Below are 22,896 nucleotides of genomic sequence, written 5' to 3'. Positions count from 1 at the left end.
GTTTCAGTATTAGAAAATCTACTGATAGGATTCACCAAAATAATAGCTCTAAATAGGAAAATTTATAAAATTGTCTTCATAGATTTTTAGATACTGACAAAGACTTTTGTCAGATTCAACACATACTCACTCTAATAACTCTTGGAAAAATAGGAATGGATGGCATATATCCACATAAATATGCACTTATGTGTATGATCTCTAAAATTAACTTGTGATTTTAATCCAATCCAGTTAGCTTTCACATTGAGCTAGATAAATTGATCTTAAAATTTATATGGAAAAAAAGTGTTGGGATGCAGATTCAAGTGTCTTTGGGCATACATTTGACTTTTGAAAGCATGTTTTTGTGCCATATATTTAAAAATAAAATTAAAGCAATAAGAATAAAAAGTGGAGAAAACTAGTAGTACAGAAAGGAAACTAAAAACAATGAACCTAATAGTATTTCCAATTCTATTAGTCCATTTTTATACTGTTGATAAAGACATACTGGAGACTGGGAAATTTACAAAAGAGGTTTAATTGGACTTACAGCTCCACGTGGCTGGAGAAGCCTCACGATCATGGCGGAAGGCAAGGAGGAGCAAGTCACATGTTACCAGAATGGCAGCAGACAAAGAGAGGGCTTGGGCAGAGAAATTTCCTTTTTTTAAAGCCATGAGATCTTGAGAGACTTATTTGCTATTATAAGAAGAGCATGGACAAAGACCTGCCCCCGTGATTCAATCTTCTGCCACATGTGTGGTCCCTCCCACACCTGTAGGAATTATGGGATCTACAAGATGAGATTTGGGTGGGGACACAGAGCCAACTGATATCACCAATGGATATTATATTTACACTGAAGAGAAAGAGATAGTTAATGGGAAATAACACATGCGTTCAATCAATGACTCTATAACATTGAGCTTGGGTAGGGGCAGAAGGGGAAACAATTGCAAGCAATGTATATTCTCTTAAGTAGTTTGCTTACCTCTCAAATTATATTATGTACAAAAATCCCTGAGGCAAAATACCAGACGAAAGGAATCACAGCAACAATGCTTTCTGATTTAGTATTTTTAGGTGGGGATCAGAAATATGCAATTTTATAACTGCCTGTGGGAGTCCCTGATTTTGGTCCACCGAATGTTCAGGAAAAACTTTCTTATCCCTACACTTCTTGAGACTATGAAAGGACATAATAAATATTTAATGCAATTGTTTCCTAAATGCAATATTTTTAACAACAAAGTTTTCTGATTTACAAATATAAAAGCTACAGGATGAGTTATTTATTTATTTATAGAAAGGGCTCTTTATTTTTGTTAGTGATAATCTGTTTTTGCTCATATGCACATATAATAATGAGATGGGTAGCCTTGGACTAACAGGATCTATTAAATAAATGTATCACAAAATATGTTCACTCCCAATATGCCTTGTACCTCCAAGTACAAAGAAAGCCTTTGGGAACAATGTAAGCTCCATTTGTCTACAGGTTTCCTGGCTTTATGTAGGGCACTTTTTAAGGCATTCGTTTAAAAGACTTTTAATTGGTTTGAGAAGAGGGGCTTCTGTGTGGAAGTGTGACAAATTATTATAACCATGATTGCTTAAGACTACATGAATTTATTATCTTCTAACTTTGGAGGTCAGACTCTAACTTTGACTGTCTTGCTTTCCTTTTCTGTATTTAAGGATCCCTGTGATTACATAATCCACGATAATCTACCTATCTTGAGATCTTTAATCACATTTTTAAAGTCACCTTTGTCTTATAAAGCAGCTATTCACAGGTTCTGGAAATTAAATTATGCACATATTTGGGAGGAGTGAGGGCATTATTCTTCCTACCAAACCAAACTGAATTATGTAATTATTTATTAGACAATGCGGGACCCAGAAAATTACTGCAAAGCCAAGTTATCAGAATGTGGTTTGTACATTATTTGCTTTAACAAAAAGAAAGGAAAAGAAAAATAATACAACTTGGCTTCAAATTTAACTTAGAACACTTTATGAATAAATTCTAGGTAATACATTATCCTTGGTGAAAACTAACATAATACATTATTTGGAGATTTCTATTTGTCTTTGTATTTTGTGGGTCAGTTATATCAAATAACTGCACCCTTAAGTGAAGAGTCAAACTTAGATATGAGCTTTTTGTGAATTTTAGTATGTCATTTAATGACAAATATGAAAGTTCTTTGATGAAATGGCATTAAAATATAAGTAAGCGATTGTATTGCCCATATAAATTATGATTGGGGCCAGTTTAATTTTTTCTGGGGTTACATATGAATAAAAAAATAGGTGTTAGCATTTTTATGAGGTCACAAAGTGTCTGTGGTTGAGTAATGACTATGAATAAGTATTCTATCAACAGAATTTTAATCGTCCTCCTGTTCTACTTTGAAGGAATTGCTTTGGTAATGGATAGGTACTTACTACTTATTTCATTGCAGGACTCACTTCAAAACACAGTTGACCATTTAACAGTCAGCTTATATTTTAATTCATTTTATATTAAAAAGTAGATTATCTCCTTGCTACCTTTTTGTCATGAATTCCTTGGTATGATTGACACAACTGTGTAATGAGTAAAATACAATGTGATGAACACACATCAGACAGAACAATAATTAATAAAGTAGGATTACTATATCATATGTTTTTGTATGTGAAATATCATATTATATTACAAATACTGTATTATATTATGAACTGTAAATCCTACTTTATCTGTTGGTGTGCTGGAAGATGATGTGAAAGTGGTCAAGTAAAGAAAAATAGGAAATGAGTTCTATGACTATAGCACCTAGAGACGATACGTTTTCTCTACAAGAGCTGCCTCAGATGCAGAGTTAGGTCCTAAGGAACTTTTTTAGAAAGACCTTCACTACCTAATACAATTCAGACTAAAATGACTGATAATTACATTTAAACTTGCAGAATGAGGATATAGAATATTAGCTACAGAAGGAGGCTGAAAAAATATGAAATAATTATGGTAAGAAAAAGACTTCAACTAGTAACTGAAGGAAAGAACAGCATTTCACTTACCTGGAGACCTTGTACCTGTCTTCAAATATTTTTTACCTATTGCTTTACAGAATCAATCTTGATGAATCAACATGGAGTAATAAAAAGAACATGGGTTCTGGATTCAGATAGCACTGATGTGATTCCTGGTTCTGTTACTCATACTATGAAACCTTCTTAAACTTTCTAAGACTCTGTTCCCTGTGCTTGACCACAGGAATGATTTTACCCACATTACAGATTATTGTGTGGATTGACTTACATGTATAAAACATGTAAGATTACCTGGCAAAGAGAGAGTAGAGGGCTGAAACAATTACAACTATTTGAATTATCTTTTCCTCACAAGTAGCTTCTTCAGTTTGATTTTTAAGCATGTTTGTGCTTTTTTTTTCATTCTGAAGACATTTTCTCTAATTTGTGATCTCCCTAGGAGTTATCTTATTTCTTTTATACCTTTCATTACTAAGATCCTCATAAGATTATTCTTCCTCTTTATCATCTTCTCCTTATCCTTTGAAATCTGTAGCTTGCTCTCATCTTGCAAAATCTGCTGGAGGTCTGTTGCCATGCCTATTTATCCACTTTGTTTCTTATACTACTCCCTTCCTCCTCAAAGTCTCTCTGTCTTTGGCTTCCCTAAGTCTATTTTCTTTTGATCATCTGCAGGTCTAACTGCATATTCTCAATTCCCATGCCAGACTCACTTTCTTCTAACCCTAAGGAACTCATTGCTTAACAATATGCGCTAGATCTTTTCCAAGTTTCTCTCTGATCACTTTTCTTGGATTAAGCTAGTTCCACAGTTTTGGATAACATGAGTATGCATCAGTTGTAAATGCTATCTCTGACTCAGTAGATTTCAAACTTATATATCAGGTTTGGCTGAACATGAGCCATGGGTCTTCAGACAACTTTATATATCCAGTGTATTCAAAATCAAATTTTGTTGACTCTCAAAAATTGATCCTTCTCTTGGGTCCTTCTTTGTATTTAATAGCTTCACCATCCTTTGAATTACTTTAAGTAGAGATCTTCAATAATTTTAATCATTTTTTTTCCTCAATAGGGACTTCATAAGTTTTCCCAAGTAGCTGGGACCACAGGCATGTGCCACCATGACTGGCTAATTTTTGTGTTTTTAGTGGTGATTGGACTTCACCTTAGTGCCCAGGCTGGTCTCAAACTCCTGGCCTTAAGTGACTCACCCTCCTCAGCCTCCCAAAGGGCTGGAAGTACAGACATGAGACACCATGCCAGGCCAAACTTCATGAATTCTTGACATTTCTCAGCTTTGAACTGGTCTCTCTGATTTCAGTTACTCTCTTCAAAATCCTTTAGAGTTGTTCAAATAAAATTCTTTAGTGAAACATCCAGTGTCTTCTATGGTCTGATTTTGTCAGTCTCATGTCAAAATTTTTCCCAGGCATCCTACGTACCAGTAATACAGAAATTGTATCCATTCCTCAACCAATCCATCTACTTTTTTTGTTTTAACTTCCATTACCTACTCATATTTTTACCACTACCTGATAGTTCTTCCTTCTTCCCTTTCTTTTTCCAGCTATTACAATACAAATTGGCCTTAGAAGTCATTCAGGAAATTGTTATGCTTTTATGAAATACTCTGTTAAAATTAGTTGCTATTTTTTTTAAATAGTCAACAGTCATATTGTTGTCTTAACTCATTTTTTTTTTCAACTTACATGATAGATCATTTAATTATTTGTGACTGTCCTCTACTAGACCACAAAGTCAGAGAGTTTTATTTCACCCCTTCCATCAATAAACTATGCAATGCTTGAATATAAACATCCAAAAACTGCTTAATGAAGGATATAAAATTTAAAAAGCCTTAGATCTAATTATATGATTTGGTTAGAGTAAATATAATCTTTGATAATTCAGGAAACAGTCACAAGGAGTTAGGAGGGAGGACAAGAACATCTGCCTAGAAAGTCAGACAACTTAAATAATGCTTGATAATCAATGAAGTGACAGATGTTGTAACTTCACTGCTCTCTCATTTTGGAACAAGACATAGTCATAATACTTTTTTTAATATTAAAAATGTAAGTTAATGATACTCTCTATTAAAGCTATGCAAATGTTAAAATATAAACACAGAAGCTAATTAATTTCATATGTTATAATTGAGAAGGAATCCAACAGCAGTACTTAAATATCAATGGTTAATATATGCAAATAGTAGATACTTTTTGAAAGACGTGGCTATAGATATTAAGCTTAGGATAGCTTAAAATTTTACCGTGATTTGAAACAAGAAAGGTCAATGTGTTAGACTGAAGTGACTTAGTTCCAAAATATGCATTTTATGGAGCATAAGGTTCACAAAATCCCCTTTAGAATGTTATAGATTTAAAAATCATTCGCCTTTATTTTACTACAAATTACTATAGAATATTATTGATAAAATATTCTATTTCATTTTAACAGACAAGCCTTCAATATATAAACATCTTTTAAGTAAAATGGGTTAAAATGAGTACTTTAGAAAAATTGTATGCCTTTTTATTCTCATTAACAATCATATCGTCTTTATTTTTCTTTCATTTTCAAAACAATAGGAAGAAAGGTTTGCCTCCATTGTGTTACAAGTATCTTATTATTTAACCTCTTAATATATATCCCTCCCTATTTGAGATTGACAAGAATATTGAGACTTAACTAGTCCAGGAAAACATAATAGTGTGCTAGCCTTTGGTTCCTGGGTATTACCATCATTGCTTTTGCTTCTTCTAATGCTTACTGATGCTCCAGAGTCTTCCCTAGGTCTTTTGGTCATTTCAAGCTTCTGGCCTATCAAGCTCCCAAGTGGGCTCACAGACTGGCATCTGGCTCTTTGCTTATGTTTTCACCTATCAAGGATCTATTTACTTACTTTCTCTGCATCTCTTCAAAGGAATCCACGGTCTTAGAGTTTAGCAGTGCTCCCATGTTAGGTGGCAGACTATAGTGGTTGTTTTATCATGGACCTAAATGTTCCTACTTACTTCCAATAATAATTATTTTGTTAACCTTTTTTAGACTCCTTTTCTCCCGCTTCCTCTGTCCCACTTACATATTGCCAGGGCAAGTAGGTACAAGTAAGTATAATCAGTTGCAGCATTAGTTTCTCTGATGTATGAACTCTTTCCAAAATTCAATTTGCAAGCCTAAGATTTTGAAAAATACTTTAGGGATTTTTCTTAAAAATCTCTGTTAGAAATACTTATTTTAAAAATTATTCCATCTAATGGGAGGGGATGGTAACTTGACTTTTGTCTCAGTTATGTCATATGAATTGTTCCATCCTCTCCAGCAGAGCAATGTTCACCAAATTTTTATTTTGAGTCTCAACTCCCTCCCCATCTTCACATATTTTCAGTAGACACTTTATCATTCTAACAGTATATTAAGATGGGATATTGGATTACTCTTGCCTCAGCAGTTCCCTTGTAGGTGTCCTGAGGATGAGTATGCTATCAAACATCCTGGAAGTCTGTAAATAGAAAACCAGTGAATTAAATACCTTTATATGTCTCATTTTGCCCTATATTGGAAGGATGTTAGCCCTTCAACATTATGTTTTCCTTATTTTTGGAAGTGAGCAGCTATTTCATCTTGTTCTATTTTTCCAATTTAATAACTGGAAGACTATGGCAATGGGGTAAGGAGAGTATTTAGTTCTTCTAGGGCAAGATTGGAGTCAATGTTACCCTTAAATCTGTCACTGTCCATCCGTAATCTGAATGATACAGCAACTGAAATTAGGGGCGCTCCTTTTGTGTCTTCATAATCATTCTTTATATCTTAAATATACTTTAATACACTTTCATTTGTTCTTGGGTGACTGTTCAGAATGCTGACTCTCTTGAGTAGCTGGAATTACAGGAAAGAGTCACCATAACTGGCTGATTTTTGTATTTTTAATGGAGACGGGGTTTAACCATGTTGGCCAGGCTAGTCTCAAACTCCTGATCTCAGGTGGTCTGCCCGCCTCGGCCTCCCAAAGTGCTGGGATTACAGGTGTGAGCTCATGGAGGCAGAGGCAGGAGAATCACTTGAACCTGGGAGGCAGAGGTTACAGTGAGCTGAGATCGTGCCACTGCACTCCAGCCTGGGCAACAGAGCGAGACTCCATCTCAGAAAAAAAAAAAAAAAAAGAATTACTGACTCTCACATTGCTTGTGCTCTTCCTTTGCCAAACTCCTGGTCTAAAGTGCTTAGGTATTCATACAAACCTACTAGTCATCAGATAAATATGGAAAACATCCCACATATAATATCCCTTTTATGGAGTTTTATAACATACATTAGAATAAGAAATCCTCTAAACAAACCTGTGGTAAAGAAATCTGCTTAACTTTGTTTTGCACTCTCTCTCTTTCTGACAGTTACTTTATCCTAGCATTTTTTGTTTTCTAAATAATATCTCATAAAACTATGATTCTATAGAACAAATTCTAAGAAGTGCGTCAATAGTAAATTGAGAGGATTAATTTAGGGGAAAGAAAAATTTGGGACAGACAATGGAGTAATGAAGACTATAGAAGAGTAGTCTGATCAGCTAAAACAACTCACACATTCAACTCTTCCATCCTTTTCATTTCTTTGCAGGTCTCGCCCTACTGCTGCCCAGCAGATGTCAAAATGAGCAGGAAAACCACATTGATATACAGAGGTTCCTTAATGGCAAGCTCTTGCTTCCCTGAGACTAGATTAGGGACAATATAATCAAAATAGAAGTTTAAAATACTTTGTGTGTGCATGTGTGTGTGTGTGTTTGGCTTTTCAGTACAAAGCATCAGTTTATTTAAGATTCGTAGCTATTCATATGCCAACCATACAGTATAAAAACTTACACTGAAAACCTGTATTAATTCATGGATTACTTTCACTTTTAACAGCAACTTAAAGAAAAAATTTACTTGATTGTATCTGTTTATCCCATACTGTACTGTCATAGTTGCTCATATATAAAAGCATGATATTTTATTAATCAAACTACTTTGGGAAATAAAAAACGTGTGAAATAGAAATAAAAATTTCGAGGATAAAAGGACATGTAATTTATTATTTTAATAGAATTATTTAAATGCTTTCTAAACTTTCTTATTTCAAATTGTAAAGTTATTCTTATTGAGTTTCTGAGCAATTGATCTGTGGCCTTCAAATTTTATCCTATTACGTCATCTTAAACATGCACATTACAGGGTCATCCTTTTTGGTGATGCCTATTAGTTCTATCTCTTTGCGGAACAATCCATTATAATGAAGTCATGCTACCATTTCACCTTCAACCCCCAAGGACTGTCTGCTTTATGAACTCTGCTTTGAAGCTAACACCTTCATTTACTTCTGCTTTTTTTTTCCCCTGATCAAATTCTAAACTTAATTTAAAGTAGCAAAGAAAGATTAAGCTATTTGCATTTTAATTTTAATTCTCATTAATATTTTCATTTTTTAAATAGTTGCTTGTTCAAAGTAACTGAAATTTTGGACAATGGCAATCTTTCAGGGGGAGAGCATATTCAACTTTCACAAATTTAAAACTGAATTAAAAATAAAACAAACATTCTCATTGTAGGTAGAGACATGCTAAAAAGTAACCTTTCATAATATCCTGGCTGCAGAGTATGACTAGCATTTAAGCAAAACACGCATTTGGAAAGAATTGGCTTGTTAGAAATGCTGTCAAGTAAAAGATTATCAGCAGAGGTTGGCTGCAGGAGAAACAAATTCTCAGACATGCTGACTCTTTTAAGAGTTGCCAAATCAACTGCAATGAAAATTATTTCTCCTTCTCCATCCTCATAGGCTGCATTTTAAATGCACAGCAAAAATATTTTCTATAAAAATAAATGATTTACTAATTAGAAATTGCTGTATTAATGTGTATTTTAAGAATTTGATGACTACTAACATTCATAATATTTTTGAGCTTGTATGTGTATTAATAATTTAATAAGAAATCTTAAATGACTTACACATTATTCTAAAACCTAGGAATGATTTGAAATCAGGAAATTCAAGTGTACACAATCAGAGTACTTTTAAAAATAACGATGGTTGTAACATCTTCACACACTGGCTTAAGACAACTCATCATAAAATGAACATCTAGACATTCCTATTTTTTTTAATTTGTGAAACTTTTTAATGAAGAAAAAGTTGGAGAACTGAACGAAGAGAATAAGTCTTTGTCTTAGTCAAGTAAAGTAAATAAATTATTTTTCAAAAATGTGAAATTACTCAGATCGATATGAATTGATTCTTTTGTATTTTAAACAAAAACTTCACTGTTTCCTTTCTTATATTAACTGTTGAAATGCTTTTAAAAACTGTGGCATATAGTAATTTGTATATTTAAATATATATATAGTTAACCGTGAATATAAAAATGTAGAGAAATGCAGAAAAGTATTTCAAAATGAAGATTATTTTAAAGTACGTCATTTACTAGTCTTTTTCTAAAATTAAAAAAAAAGAAAGACATTTTATCTACATCTGCAACAACAGATGTAAATATTAATAAAGATCCTCCCAGCCTCACTTCAGCTAATGAATTTGGTATTTATGTGAGTAAAAGCATACATCAGCACGAGGAGAATTTGGTTTTTCACTCACTTTGTCTAAATCTCTGTCATCTGTCTTTTAGCTCTTGAATCAGTGTGTAAATATAATGAACAGATTTACATGCTCAAGTGTACCAGAGGCAATAAGCAATAAGCATATATTAAAGTGAAAAAATACAATCAACTGACTATGAAATTAGCTCTTCATCCTCCCAGTTTTCACTTAATATTTAAATAGAGACAGTCATTTGATGTATCTTTTTCCTGCTGAGTGAAAGCATACTGTTATGTATTGGCAAATACCAGAATAAACACTGAGACACTGATTTTTTTTATGTATAAATTACAATTTATTTGCAACAATTTCATGAATAACTTTATGAAATGGTTAAATTTTCTTAAGCATTTACTAAATCAACACTAGCAGGCTTAGATACATTTAGATGCAATCACATATTTATATAAAAAAATGAGGTGAATATAATCCATAACTACATTTTACAAAATAAATTAAATAAATAGAATCTTGGTGACATTAAGTAACTTAACTTCTTTAAGTTGACTCAATTACAAACTGCCAGTAACCCATCATTTTAATCATCAATTGAACATTATTACATTTTTTTTGAAATTTTACATAATTTTATTCTATAGACTTCCCTCTTGGTGATATATTTTGCATGTTTATATTACTCAACAAGTATTTTAACAAGTATTTACTAAGTACCTGTTGTATGCCAGGCATATTCTACATGCTGATGATACAGCTGATACAGCTACAAAAAAGAATGCTGACTTCACGACCTTCAGTCCTTTCCCCTCAAAAACTATTCTTCTTCTAAATAAGAAGTAAATACTCCCTCCTCTTGATAAATTACCACCATTAAAATGTATATATTTTTTCCCATTATGGTATTATATTCCACTACCCATCCCTCTTAAATTCTGAGTTATTGCAAACAAGAAATACAAGTCCATCCATATGTCTCTACTACAGATCACCTTCCTTCAGTCTTACAAACTCTCCTTCCAGGACTTGACCAACCAGCCAAAACATTCACCACTGCTCATGATTCGGTGTATATTCTTTCTTTTTTTTTTTTTTCACTTTTATTTTAAGTTCGGGGTACAAGTGCAGGTTTGTTACATAGGTAAACTTGTGTCATGGGGGTTTGCTCTACTGATTATTTCATCACTCAGGTATTAAGCCTAGCACCCATTAGTTATTTTTCCTGATCCTCTCCCTCCTCCCACCATCCATCTTCTTAAAGGCTCCAGTGTGTGTTGTTCCCCTCTATGTGTCCATGTGTTCTCATCATTTAGCTCCCACTTATAGGTGATAATATGTGGTATCTGGTTTTTATTTCTACATTAGTTTGCTAAGGATAGTGGCTTCCAGGTCCACCCATGTTTCATCAAAGGACATGATCTCATTCTTTTTTATGGCTGCATAGTATTTCATGGTGTATATGTACCACTTTTTTTTTTTTTTTTTTTATCCAGCCTATCATTGATGGGCATTTAGGTTGATTCCCTGTCTTTGTTACTGCGAATAGTTCAGCAATGAACATGTATGTGCATGTGTCTTTATAACAGAATGAGTTATACTCCTTTGGTTTTATACCCAGTAATGGGATTGCTGGGTCAAATGATATTTCTGTTTTAGGTCTTTGAGAAATTGGCATACTGTCTTCCACAATGGCTAAACTAGTTTACAGTGCAACCAACAGTGTAAAATGGTTCCATTTTCTCCAAAACCTCACCAGCATCTGATTCATTGTCTTCTGACTTTTCAATAACAGCCATTCTGACTGGTGTGAGATGATACCTCATTTTTCTTTTCTTTTTTTTTTAAGATGGAGTCTTGCTCTGTTGCCCAGGTTGGAGTGCAGTGGCATGATCTTGGCTCAAGGCAACCTCCACCTCCCAGGTTCAAGTGATTCTCCTGCCTCAGCCTCCTGAATAACTGGAACTACAGTCATGTACCACCATGCCCGAATGGGCTTTCACTATGTTGGCCAGACTGGTCTCAAACTCCTGACCTCAGGTAATCCACCCACCTCGGCCTCTCAAACTGCTGGGATTACAGCATGAGCCACAGCACCCAGCCTCATTGTGGTTTTGATTTGCATTTCTCTAATGATCAATGATGTTGAGCTTTTTTCATACGTTTGTTGGCCATATATATGTCTTCTTCTGAAAAGTGTCTCTTCATGTCCTTTGTCCACTTTTTAATGGGGTTATTTGTTTATTCTTTAAATTTATTTAAGTTCCTTATAGATGCTGGAAATTAGACCTTTGTCAGAAGAATGGATTGCAAAAAAAAATTATCTCATTTTCTAGCTTGTCTGTTTACTTTGTTGATTTTTTTTTTTGTGTGTAGAAGCTCTTTAGTTTAATTGGATCCCATTTGTCAACTTTTGCTTTTGTTGCAATTGCTTTTGGTATCTTTTTCATGATATCTTGGCCCATGCCTACACCCTGAATGATATTGCCTAGGTTGCCTACCAGAGTTTTTATAGTTTTTGGTTTTACATTTAACTTTTTAATTCATCTTGAGTTAATTTTTGCATATACTAAAAATAAGGGGTCCAGTTTTAATCTTACACATATGGCGAGCCAGTTATACCAGCACCATTTATTGAATAGGAAATCCTTTCCCCACTGTTTGTTTTCATCAATTTGTCGAAGATCAGATAGTTGTAGCTGTGTGGTCTTATTTCTGGGTTCTCTATTCTTCCATTGGTTCATGTGTCTGTTTTTGTACTGGTTCCATGCTGTTTTGGTTACTATATCCTTGTAGTATAGTTTGAAGCCTGGTAGCATGATGCCTCCAGCTTTGTACTTTTTGCTTAGGATTGCCTTGGGTATTTGGGCTCTCTTTTGTCCTGTAATACCAGCTACTTGGGAGCCTGAGACAGGAGAATCGCTTGAACCTGGAGGGTAGAGGTTGCAGTGAACCGAGATTGTACCACTGTACTCCAGGCTGGGTGACAGAGTGAGACCCCATCTCAAAAAATAAATAAATAAACACATTTCAAAACAGAGTTTTTTTTTTTTTTTCTAGTTATGTAAAGAATGTTTATGGTAGTTTAATAGGAATAGCATTGTGATTCAATGACTATTCTAAATTCAAGTTTTGTTTCTATTCGAAGTGAATGACTAGTCAAAATATCCAAGGTTTTCCCCTTTGGGAAAATTTATTCTTGCCATAGTATTTCAAAGCCACCCCATGCACTAAACCAACACATTTATGAACCAAGCTATGAATTCTTCCTCTTCTAGTAGCTGGTCATAGGGAGCCTCCCTGTGGCATAAATGTGAGCTCCCTCAGAGATTAACTACAGAGGTGATTGATGTGATTTTCCTGGACCACCTGCACATATAGCTTTCTTATGCCCTCTGGTACTTCTTAGGTGATATCCAAGATATACCACTGCTATCTTACAATGGGTTATTCAACTGTTGCCGGTCTACATGACCTGTGACTTGGTGGATCTGACATTAACCAGCTCATTATGGGTAGCTCTGGCCACATGGTCATTTGTTATACCATGGTTAGACTCTCTGTATTTACCAAGATCCAGGAGAATGCCAATAGTTTTCTGAAAGTTTTGTAATTCTCTGATACACATAATGCAGTTCCATTCCAGAACTCTAGTGAGATTCATTGGAATTCCTTTATTGATGCTCTAATACCATAGGGTCATATTGCATCATATTGCTCTAAGTAGCTGGGTATTTTGTACCATAACCTGCTTATGCTATGCAACCTCTAGACTCCATTTAAAGCTGGTATTCATCCTGTCTGATCCAAACAGTATTCCTAGTATAGAGTATGCTGCCTTCAGAACCCAGATAGACCTACTAGGCATTGTGCAGCTTTCTTATGCTCTCTGATATAAGGCATGCATGTGCCTTGAAGGGCATGTTTCCACAAAGGCCATTAATGTACTAGCATTTCTTTCTCATCTGGGATTATTAGTTTAATGCAATTGATATAGTGATGCATCTGCAAAATGTCCAGTGGTTCTAGGTCTCTAGATTATAACAAAGGAAAGAAGAGTTATCATGACCCTGAGTGAAGGCTATAATTGTATACCATTGACCTTTTCACGTGAATGCAAACTGCTTTTAATCTAAGTCAAAGCAAACTGTTTTTGGACAAAGGTGATAACAAACATATTTACCAGATCAATGGCTCATATCCTGTATGTTAGCCTATGTTAATCTGTTCTATAGATTATCTATCATCTGGCAGACCAACTAAAGCTGAGTTGACTTTATTACTTGCTTGAGATTAAAGGAGTCTGCTGTCAGTCTTGAATTCAGCTGGTCTTTGCACAGGCCAGGCTGCTGAATTAACAGATGATAAAATGAGGACACTTCACTTGTATTCTTTAGTTTAGGTCTTTAAAAATAGCACTTATTTCTGCCACCCATTTCAGTTTGTGATATTTTTATATTTACTATCTTATATAATACAAGAACCGTTTAAAAATCTTTCAGTTGTCCTTTCACACTAAGACAGCTCTCACCCCACACAGGCCAAAGAGCAAATGTAGGAATTGTGGAAGTATCAAATATGTTAGTTCCAACTATACATTTAGCAACCAGGGAAATGACCATTGGATTGTGGCCTTAGAAGCTTTGGATCCACCATGAGGACCCAGGCCAGACTCTACTCATCGCCTCACTCACAGTTGTCTCCGCTCTGACTGAGAAGTCACAATGACAGCTTGAACACTGACTATCAATATTAGCTCAAGCCCTTGTCTAATGGTTTTGGAAAGATTTTATGTTGTCCTTTTTCTCAGTATATAACCATGAGATAGGCCTAAGGCCTTTTTTTGCCAGCTAGCTAAGTTGTGAATACAAAGGAAACATTCTTGAAAGAAATTACATGTGCTACTCCAGTGAACATATTAATGATAAGAAAGAAAAACAATCTTATTACTGTTATGGAAAAAAGTGTAGTGGTATGAATGGAAGATCAAATTAGCTACAATATTGACTTAAGCCAAAACTTAATCCAGAGCAAGTCCCTCACTCTCTTGCATTCTTTTTTTTTTTCACAATATTAGATTATTTTATGGTTTTGGGCACTTGAGTTTTATGTTTACAAACTCTACATCTTTCTTTAAGGTATGCTTCATTTTTTTATTTTTATTTTTTATTTTTATTGTTATTATTATACTTTAAGTTCTAGGGTACATGTGCATAATGCGCAGGTTTGTTACACATGTATACTTGTGCCATGTTGGTGTGCTGCACCCATCAACTTGTCAGCACCCATCAACTCATCATTTACATCAGGTGTAACTCCCAATGCAATCCCTTCCCCCCCCTCCCTCCCCATGATAGGCCCCGGTGTGTGATGTTCCCCTTCCCGAGTCCAAGTGATCTCATTGTTCAGTTCCCACCTATGAGTGAGAACATGTGGTGTTTGGTTTTCTGTTGTTGTGATAGTTTGCTGAGAATGATGGTTTCCAGCTGCATCCATGTCCCTACAAAGGACACAAACCCATCCTTTATTATGGCTGCATAGTATTCCATGGTGTATATGTGCCACATTTTCTTAATCCAGTCTGTCATTGATGGACATTTGGGTTGGTTCCAAGTCTTTGCTATTGTGAATAGTGCTGCAATAAACATACATGTGCATGTGTCTTTATAGCAGTATGATTTATAATCCTCTGGGTGTATATCCAGTAATGGGATGACTGGGTCAAATGGTATTTCTAGTTCTAGATCCTTGAGGAATCACCATACTCTTTTCCATAATGGTTGAACTAGCTTACAATCCCACCAACAGTGTAAAAGTGTCCCTATTTCTCCACATCCTCTCCAGCACTCTCTTAAATTCTATGACAGCAGAGAAATGTAAGGAAGCTGCCAAAAGAAACCTTTGAAGCAAACAGAGTTTGGCTCACATGGTGGAAGGGAAGAAGCAATCTCCATCACATAAAATTCAAGGTTAAGCAGCAAGTCCTGATATGGAAGCTGCAACAAGTTATCCAGAAAATCTAGCTAAGATAATTAATAAAGGTGGCTACTCAAGGCAACAGGTTTTTAATGTAAATGAATTAGCCTTTTATTGGAAGAAGATGCCATCTTGGGCTTTCATAGCTAAGAAGAAGTCAATACCTATCTTCAAAGCATCAAAGAGAGAGGCTAACTCTTGCTTCAGGATAATGTAGCTGGTGACTTGAAGTTAAAACCAATGCTCATTTACCTTTCTGAAAAGTCTAGGGCACTTGAGAATTCTGATAAATCTACTCTGCCTCTGCTCTTTAAATGGAACAACAAAGCCTGGATGATGTTTAATTTATTTACAGTATGGTTTACTGAATATTTTAAGCCCATTGTTGAGTCCTATTACTCCTTTAGATTAGATTCCTTTTAAAAGAGTACTTATTTATTGACAATGTGGCTCATCACCCAAGAGCTCTAATGGAGAAGCACAAGGAGATTAATATTGTTTCATGCTGCTAACACAATATCCATTGTGTGGCACTTTAATTAAGGAGTAATTTCCACTTTTAAATCTTATTATTTAATAAACGATTACTTCAATGAATGTGGACAAAGGGAACTGAAAACCTTCTGGAAGGATTCACCTTTGTAGGAGCCATTAATAACTTTGGTGATTCATTCATAGGAGGAGATCAAAATATCCACATTAACATGAGTTTGGAAGAAGTTGATTCCAATCCTCATGGATAACTTTGAGCAGTTCAAGTGGAGAAAATATCTGCAGATGTGGTGAAAATAGCAAGATAATTAGTACTAAAAGCAGAGCCTGAATATATGGCTAATTTTTTTTCTATTTCATGATAAAAGTTGAACTCATGAGAAGTTACTTCTCATAGATAAGCAAAAATTGTGGTCTATTGAGATGGAATATACTCCCGGTAAAAATGCTGTGAACATTACTGAAACAACAACAAAGAATTAAAAATATTATTAAGTCAAATGAGTTGATAAAGCAGATTGGAGAGGATTGACTTTAATTATGGAAAATTCCACTGTGGGTAAAGTGCTGTCAAATAGTATCATATGTTACAGAGAAAACTTTTATGAATGGAAGAGTAAACCAGTTTTGTAAATATCATTATTTTATTTTAAGAAATTGCCACAACCACTTCAACTTTCAGCACCATCACCCTCATCAGTCAGCATCAAAAATATTAGAATATGCTGAAGACTCAGATTATTGTTAGCATCTTTTAGCAATGAAATATGTTTAATTAAGATATGTACATAATTTACACACAATGTTATTGCACAGTTAGACTACAGTGTGGTATAAACCTAAACTTTTATTTTCTTTTTTTAAATTTTAGGGTCAGAGAATACATGTGCAGGTTCGTTACATGAATATACTGGTATAGTGGTGAAGTTCATCCTTCTAGTATACCCATCACTCAACATAAGTTTTATATACATTTAAAAATTAAAATACTCTTTGTGACTTGCCTTATTTTGATATTCACTTTATTGCTATAGTCTCAAACCAAACTCCTGATATCTTACACAGAATATAATTGCAAGCAAATTGCTGCCTTTTAAATTCCTTCTGCCACATCTGCCACAGCCACCTTGGCATCTCAGTAAGTGTATCAGTTTCCTACTGCTACTATAACAAGTTACCCATATTTTAGGGTCTTAAAACAACGCAAATTTATCTTACAGTTCTAGAGGTCAGAAGTCTGAAAAGGGTCTCACTGGGCTAAAATCAGGTTGTTGGCAAGGTTACGTTCTTCTGCAGGCTCTAGTAAAATATGTTTTCTTGCATTTTCCAACTTCAAGAGCAAGCTTGCATTTCTTGGCTCATAACCCAGCAGCACCATTTCCCAAATTCCGATGCTGCCATCTATGTGGTTCTTTCTTCTTTCACTTGTTTTTTTTCAGATGTTTTAGGACTTTAATGTTCTTTACATATTCAACATAAAATACTGACAATAGATAGACAAGAGGGGAAAGACTTTTCAGCAAAGTATCACTCTTGTCATCAAACATTACAAAGAAAACACTCAAGAGAACAAAGGATGAGGTAATTTAAAAGAAATGTTTAATGTTTAATTTAATGGCATAACTGAAAAACAACCAACCAATCACCTTTCTTTTCTACCTATGGAAAGAATGGTAAAAATGCATCAAGAACTTCTAGACCTTTTTCATAAAACAGCTTAAAAAGAGGAAGGGGAAGACTGGGGATGGGGTGCAACTGTTGCCAATGGAATAATGCACAAGGTCAAGGATTTAATAAATTCTAAAAGTGTCTACATGTATCAGTGATAACAATATTATTACAAATATAAATATATAGAAATATAAAGTATATGGTATTAAAAACAGACCTGGCTAATATAAACATATATAAAGTATGTCACTTCTCTTGTAATAACAGTATAAAGATCGATCTACAGTTTGCCCTTTGCCTTAACTCCTCTTAAACCACTCCTCCAATGGTCAATGTTGACCTTGAATCAACAACCGCTGAACCCAGGAGACCCCACAGATGCCTAGATTCAGCACCTAGAGGGCCCCATCTACCCTCTAGGCTGTGTGTTATGACTCCAGAAATAATTAATTGCAACTTGCATTATTAAGTCCACCGGCAAGTTTGAAATCTAACTAGAAAAAGTAGCAGCAAAGGCATTTTGCTGGTGCTGAGAAGAATGTTGGCTCTGCTGGGGTCACCGTGGTGATTGTCCATGAGGACCTACTGGGATTTGCCCTCCGAGAGTGCCCCTCGGTCCTGGAATACAAAGCGGAAGCTGGAAAGAGCTCCTTGTACAACACGCCTCCATGTTTCAGCATCTACGTCATGGTCCTGGAGTGGATTAAAAACAATGGAGGTACTGCGACCATGGAGCAGCTTAGCTCCATCAAATCCCAAATGATTTATGAGATTACTGATAATTCTTAAGGATTCTACGTATGTCCAGTGGAGCCCCGAAATAGAAGCAAGATGAATATTCCATTCCGCATAGGCAACGCCAAAGGAAATGATGCTTTAGAAAAAACGATTTATTGATAAAGCTCTTGAACTCCATATGTTGTCCTTGAAAGGGCATAGGTCTGTGGGAGGTATCAGGGCCTCCCTGTGTAATGCTGTCACCATTGAAGATGTTCAGAAGCTGGCCGCCTTCATGAAAAATTTTTTAGAGATGCATCAGCTATGAACACATCCTAACCAGGATATACTCTGTTCTTGAACAACATACAAAGTTTAAAGTAACTTGGGAATGGCTAGAAAAAGTTAACAAACACACTATTTTTCTCAAATGAACATGTTTATTGTAGATTCTTCTTTTTTGAAAGAACAACAGCAAAACATCTACAGCTCTGTAAAACTGGTGGGACCTAATATTCACCTTAATTCTGACTTGAACTGGAAGCATTTTAAGAAATCTTCTTGTTGCTTTTCTTTTTTCACTTTTAAGATCTCTTGTGATTACATTATGCCTACCAAGGTAATTTAGGATAACCTCTTAGAGGTCAACTTATTAACAATCTTAATCTTGTCAGAAACATTAATTCCCCTTTTCTATACAGCCAAACGTACCAAAGGTTTAGGAGCTTAGAATATCTTTAGTGGACATTATTCTGCTTACTGCAGTCTGTATGTGTTATTACATTTTGATATTTCTAGAAGCCATTCCACCAGTGTTTCTGCCCCATCTCCCAGAGTTTCTGTGTGAATATTCAACCATAGGACTTTCTTTAGAGGTCAAATATTCTTACAATTAAGTATGGACCTGGTCCTCATCTTTCTCTTCCTACCCAATGTAGAAGATGAGATCTTCTTTGCACAATAATAAGGAGACTTGGCTTTTACCTTTACCGTTAGCATTAGTTACCAATTAATTGCTCTGTTTTTTGTTATTTTTTCCCAAAGTAATTAAACTGAGCAATTCTACTGTACTCAATATTATTATTTCCCCTATAGTTCTCCAAAGACTGATGCAATACCCAGTTTGCATATCCCCTCCAATTATATCATCCCAGTTTATCACAGGAGAGCATGTTAACAATTGCACTGCTACCTTGGGTCAGGAGCTCTCTGCTCCACACCATGGTTATGGAATCCTCATTTCCAGATGGGAGGTATTTAATTCAGTTCAAAATCTCATCTAAGTGTTTTCTTTCTGACAAAAACGCTGTGTTAACATTTCCAAGTTGGTTTCCCCTGAAAGCAGAGTGTAAAATGAAGTTTTGCATGCGGTAGTTATATTCTGAAGTGTGCTTGAATTAATTCCTCTAGAACGGAGAGGAAGACAAAATGAATGGACAAAGAGACAAATCAAGTGATCTTAAAGGAACCTCATAAAACCATGTGAAGAGTTCCAAAAATAGTATGGAGAGGCTACGACCCTGAGTCAGAATGACTCTCTTCAACTGAAACAATTCCTAAAGAGTGATGAGAGTAGAGGACTGAACAATAAATCTTATTTCTGAAGAATATCTGTGAATATCACAGCATCCATGAATTTATAGAACTTTCTCTTGCTAACTCTTTCTCTTAAAAACTAGTCTTCCCCAACCCAATTGCTCTTTGCATTCAGAAATAAAAATCCTAAAAACACCAATCACCTCAAAGTAAGAAAATAGAGATATGACAAAATGCCTGAACAAGAGAAAAGAATGAAAATAATAGCCTGCCTTGAACATGAGAAGAAAATGAAATAAATACAGGTAGAATACTGAAGTTAAGGTCTACATATCTGCCCTATATGCTACAAATACAGATTATATTAAAGGCAGGCAACTGAAATTCTCTTACACTAAAAACAAAGTTGCATTATTTTCCAAGAACATGTGCAGGGAACTTTACATAATTAATGCAGTCATTAATTATTTCATTACAATATTTGACTACCTATTCTGTGTCTGACCATGAATTAAGTGCCATTGATTCCAAACTGTATAAATAAAACAGAAATCTGCATGATACAACTTATTTCCCATGTGGAACCCGCAGTAAGAAATAAAATAAAAACTCTAAAAAACAAAATAGCATTATTTCAGATTATAAAATATTTTTATTATAATAAGTAGTAAACTAACCAGATAATGTGGTAAAGAATAACTTGGGATGATATTTTAACTAGGAATTATTTAATATTAGGTTATCAATAATTATTGTTCAATTCTTAATAAACTAAAAGTTCCTTGAGATCCATTCTTCAGTTTGGTCTTTATTTCTTAACATTTTCTTCATTTCATTTTTAATTCCTTGGAACAACTCCACAATATAACTTCTTATCATAGTTACTAAAAGAGTAATAATATGACATATGATTTACATTAACTGTTAGTATTTTAGAATATTTTAATCTAAATTAACAGCTCTATTTCTCTTTTCTTAGGACATAAATATCCAGTATAGGCACTATGTTATTGCCAAATTTCTAAAGTTCATTTTGACTCCATTTTCAAGGTTAATGAAAATTATTGACATATTATCACTTAAAGAATTATAAACAATGGTAATTACTAACTAAAGGAAATAAAGATGAACAATTTTTAAATATATAAAGTTATTGTGTCCTTTGTGTGTTTAAAAAGGTTAAGTTATTTTTAAAAGTATAGTACTATGAAACTGTAAGTTTAAACTATTATCACTTACTTTATTTGAAACTAATGGCTTAGAAGATGAAGATCTGGGGGTGGAGCATGATGGCCGAATAGGAACAGCTCCAGTATCCAGCTCGCAGCGCAAGCGACAAAGAAGACAGGTGATTTCTGCATTTTCAACTGAGCCTCTGCTGCTGATACCCAGGCAAACAGGATCTGGAGTGGACCTCAAGCCATCTCCAACAGACCTAGAGCTGAGGGTCCTGACTGTTAGAAGGAAAACTAACAAACAGGAAGGACACCCACACCAATATCTCATCAGTACATCACCATCATCAAAGACCAAAGGCAGATAAAACCACAAAGATGGGGAAAAAACAGGGTAGAAAAGCTGAAAATTCAAAAAGTAAGAGTGCATCTCCCCCTCCAAAGGAACACAACTCATCGCCAGCAACGGATCAAAGTTGGATGGAGAATGACTTTGATGAGTTGAGACAAGAAGGCTTCAGTCCATCAAACTTCCCAGACCTAAAGGAGGAATTATGTACCCAGCACAAAGAAACTAAAAATCTTGAAAAAAGAATGGAAGAATGGATAACTAGAATAATCAATGCAGAGAAGGCCATAAACGAACTGAAAGAGATAAAAACCATGACATGAGAAATACGTGACAAATGCACAAGCTTCAGTAACCAACTCGATCAACTGGAAGAAAGAGTATCAGCCATTGAAGATGAAATGAATGAAATGAAGCGAGAAGAGAAATCTAAAGAAAAAAGAGGAAAAAGAAATGAACAAAGCCTTCAGAGCATGGGATTATGTGAAAAGACCAAATCTACATCTGATTGGGGTGCCTGAAAGTGAGGGGGAAAATGGAACCAAGTTGGAAAACACTCTTCAGGATATCGTCCAGGAAAACTTCCCCAACCTAGTAAGGCAGTACAACATTCAAATTCAGGAAATACAGAGAACGCCACAAAGATGCTCCTCGAGAAGAGAAACTCCAAGACACATAATTGTCAGATTCACCAAAGTTGAAATGAAGGAAAAACTGTTAAGGACAGCCAGAGAGAAAGGTCAGGTTACCCACAAAGGGAAGCCCATCAGACTAACAGCAGATATCTCAGCAGAAACTCTACAAGCCAGAAGAGAGTGGGGGCCAATATTTAACATTCTTAAAGGAAATAATTTTAAACCCAGAATTTCATATCCAGTCAAACTAAGTTTCATAAGTGATGGAGAAATAAAATCCTTTACAGATAAGCAAATGCTTAGAGATTTTGTCACCACCAGGCCTGTCTTACAAGAGACCCTGAAGGAAGCCGTAAACATGGAAAGGAACAGCTGGTACTAGCCATTGCAAAAATATGCCAAAATATAAAGACCATTGATGCTAGGAAGAAACTGCATCAACTAACAAGCAAAATAAACAGTTAATATTATAATGACAGGATCCAGTTCACACATAACAATATTAACCTTAAATGTAAATGGACTAAATGGTCTAATTAAAAGACACAGAATGGCAAACAGGATAAAGAGACAAGACCCATCAGTCTGCTGTATCCAGGAGACCCATCTCACATGCAGAGACACACATAGTCTCAAAATAAAGGGATGGAGGAAGATCTACCAAGCAAATGGAGAACAAAAAAAGCAGGGTTTGCAATCCTAGTCTCTGATAAAACAGACTTTAAACCAT

General features: G+C 35.0%; 1 pseudogene across 1 annotated transcript; it reads left to right on the top strand.

Annotated features, from left to right (window-relative positions):
- The first annotated feature begins 2,345 nt into the window (after positions 1-2,345).
- LOC105513692 lies at positions 2,346-19,039 on the top strand (annotated as a pseudogene). Its single transcript, XR_001002072.1, has 2 exons — positions 2,346-2,417; positions 18,262-19,039. The product of XR_001002072.1 is annotated as a phosphoserine aminotransferase pseudogene (transcript).
- The last annotated feature ends 3,857 nt before the right edge of the window (positions 19,040-22,896 follow it).

The sequence above is a fragment of the Colobus angolensis genome, unplaced genomic scaffold (genome assembly GCF_000951035.1).
Source record: "Colobus angolensis palliatus isolate OR3802 unplaced genomic scaffold, Cang.pa_1.0 Scaffold234, whole genome shotgun sequence".
Classification (NCBI taxonomy): Eukaryota; Metazoa; Chordata; class Mammalia; order Primates; family Cercopithecidae; genus Colobus; species Colobus angolensis.
The sequence above is the reverse complement of the archived record's forward strand: the minus strand, read 5'-3'. Positions and strand labels throughout refer to the sequence as shown.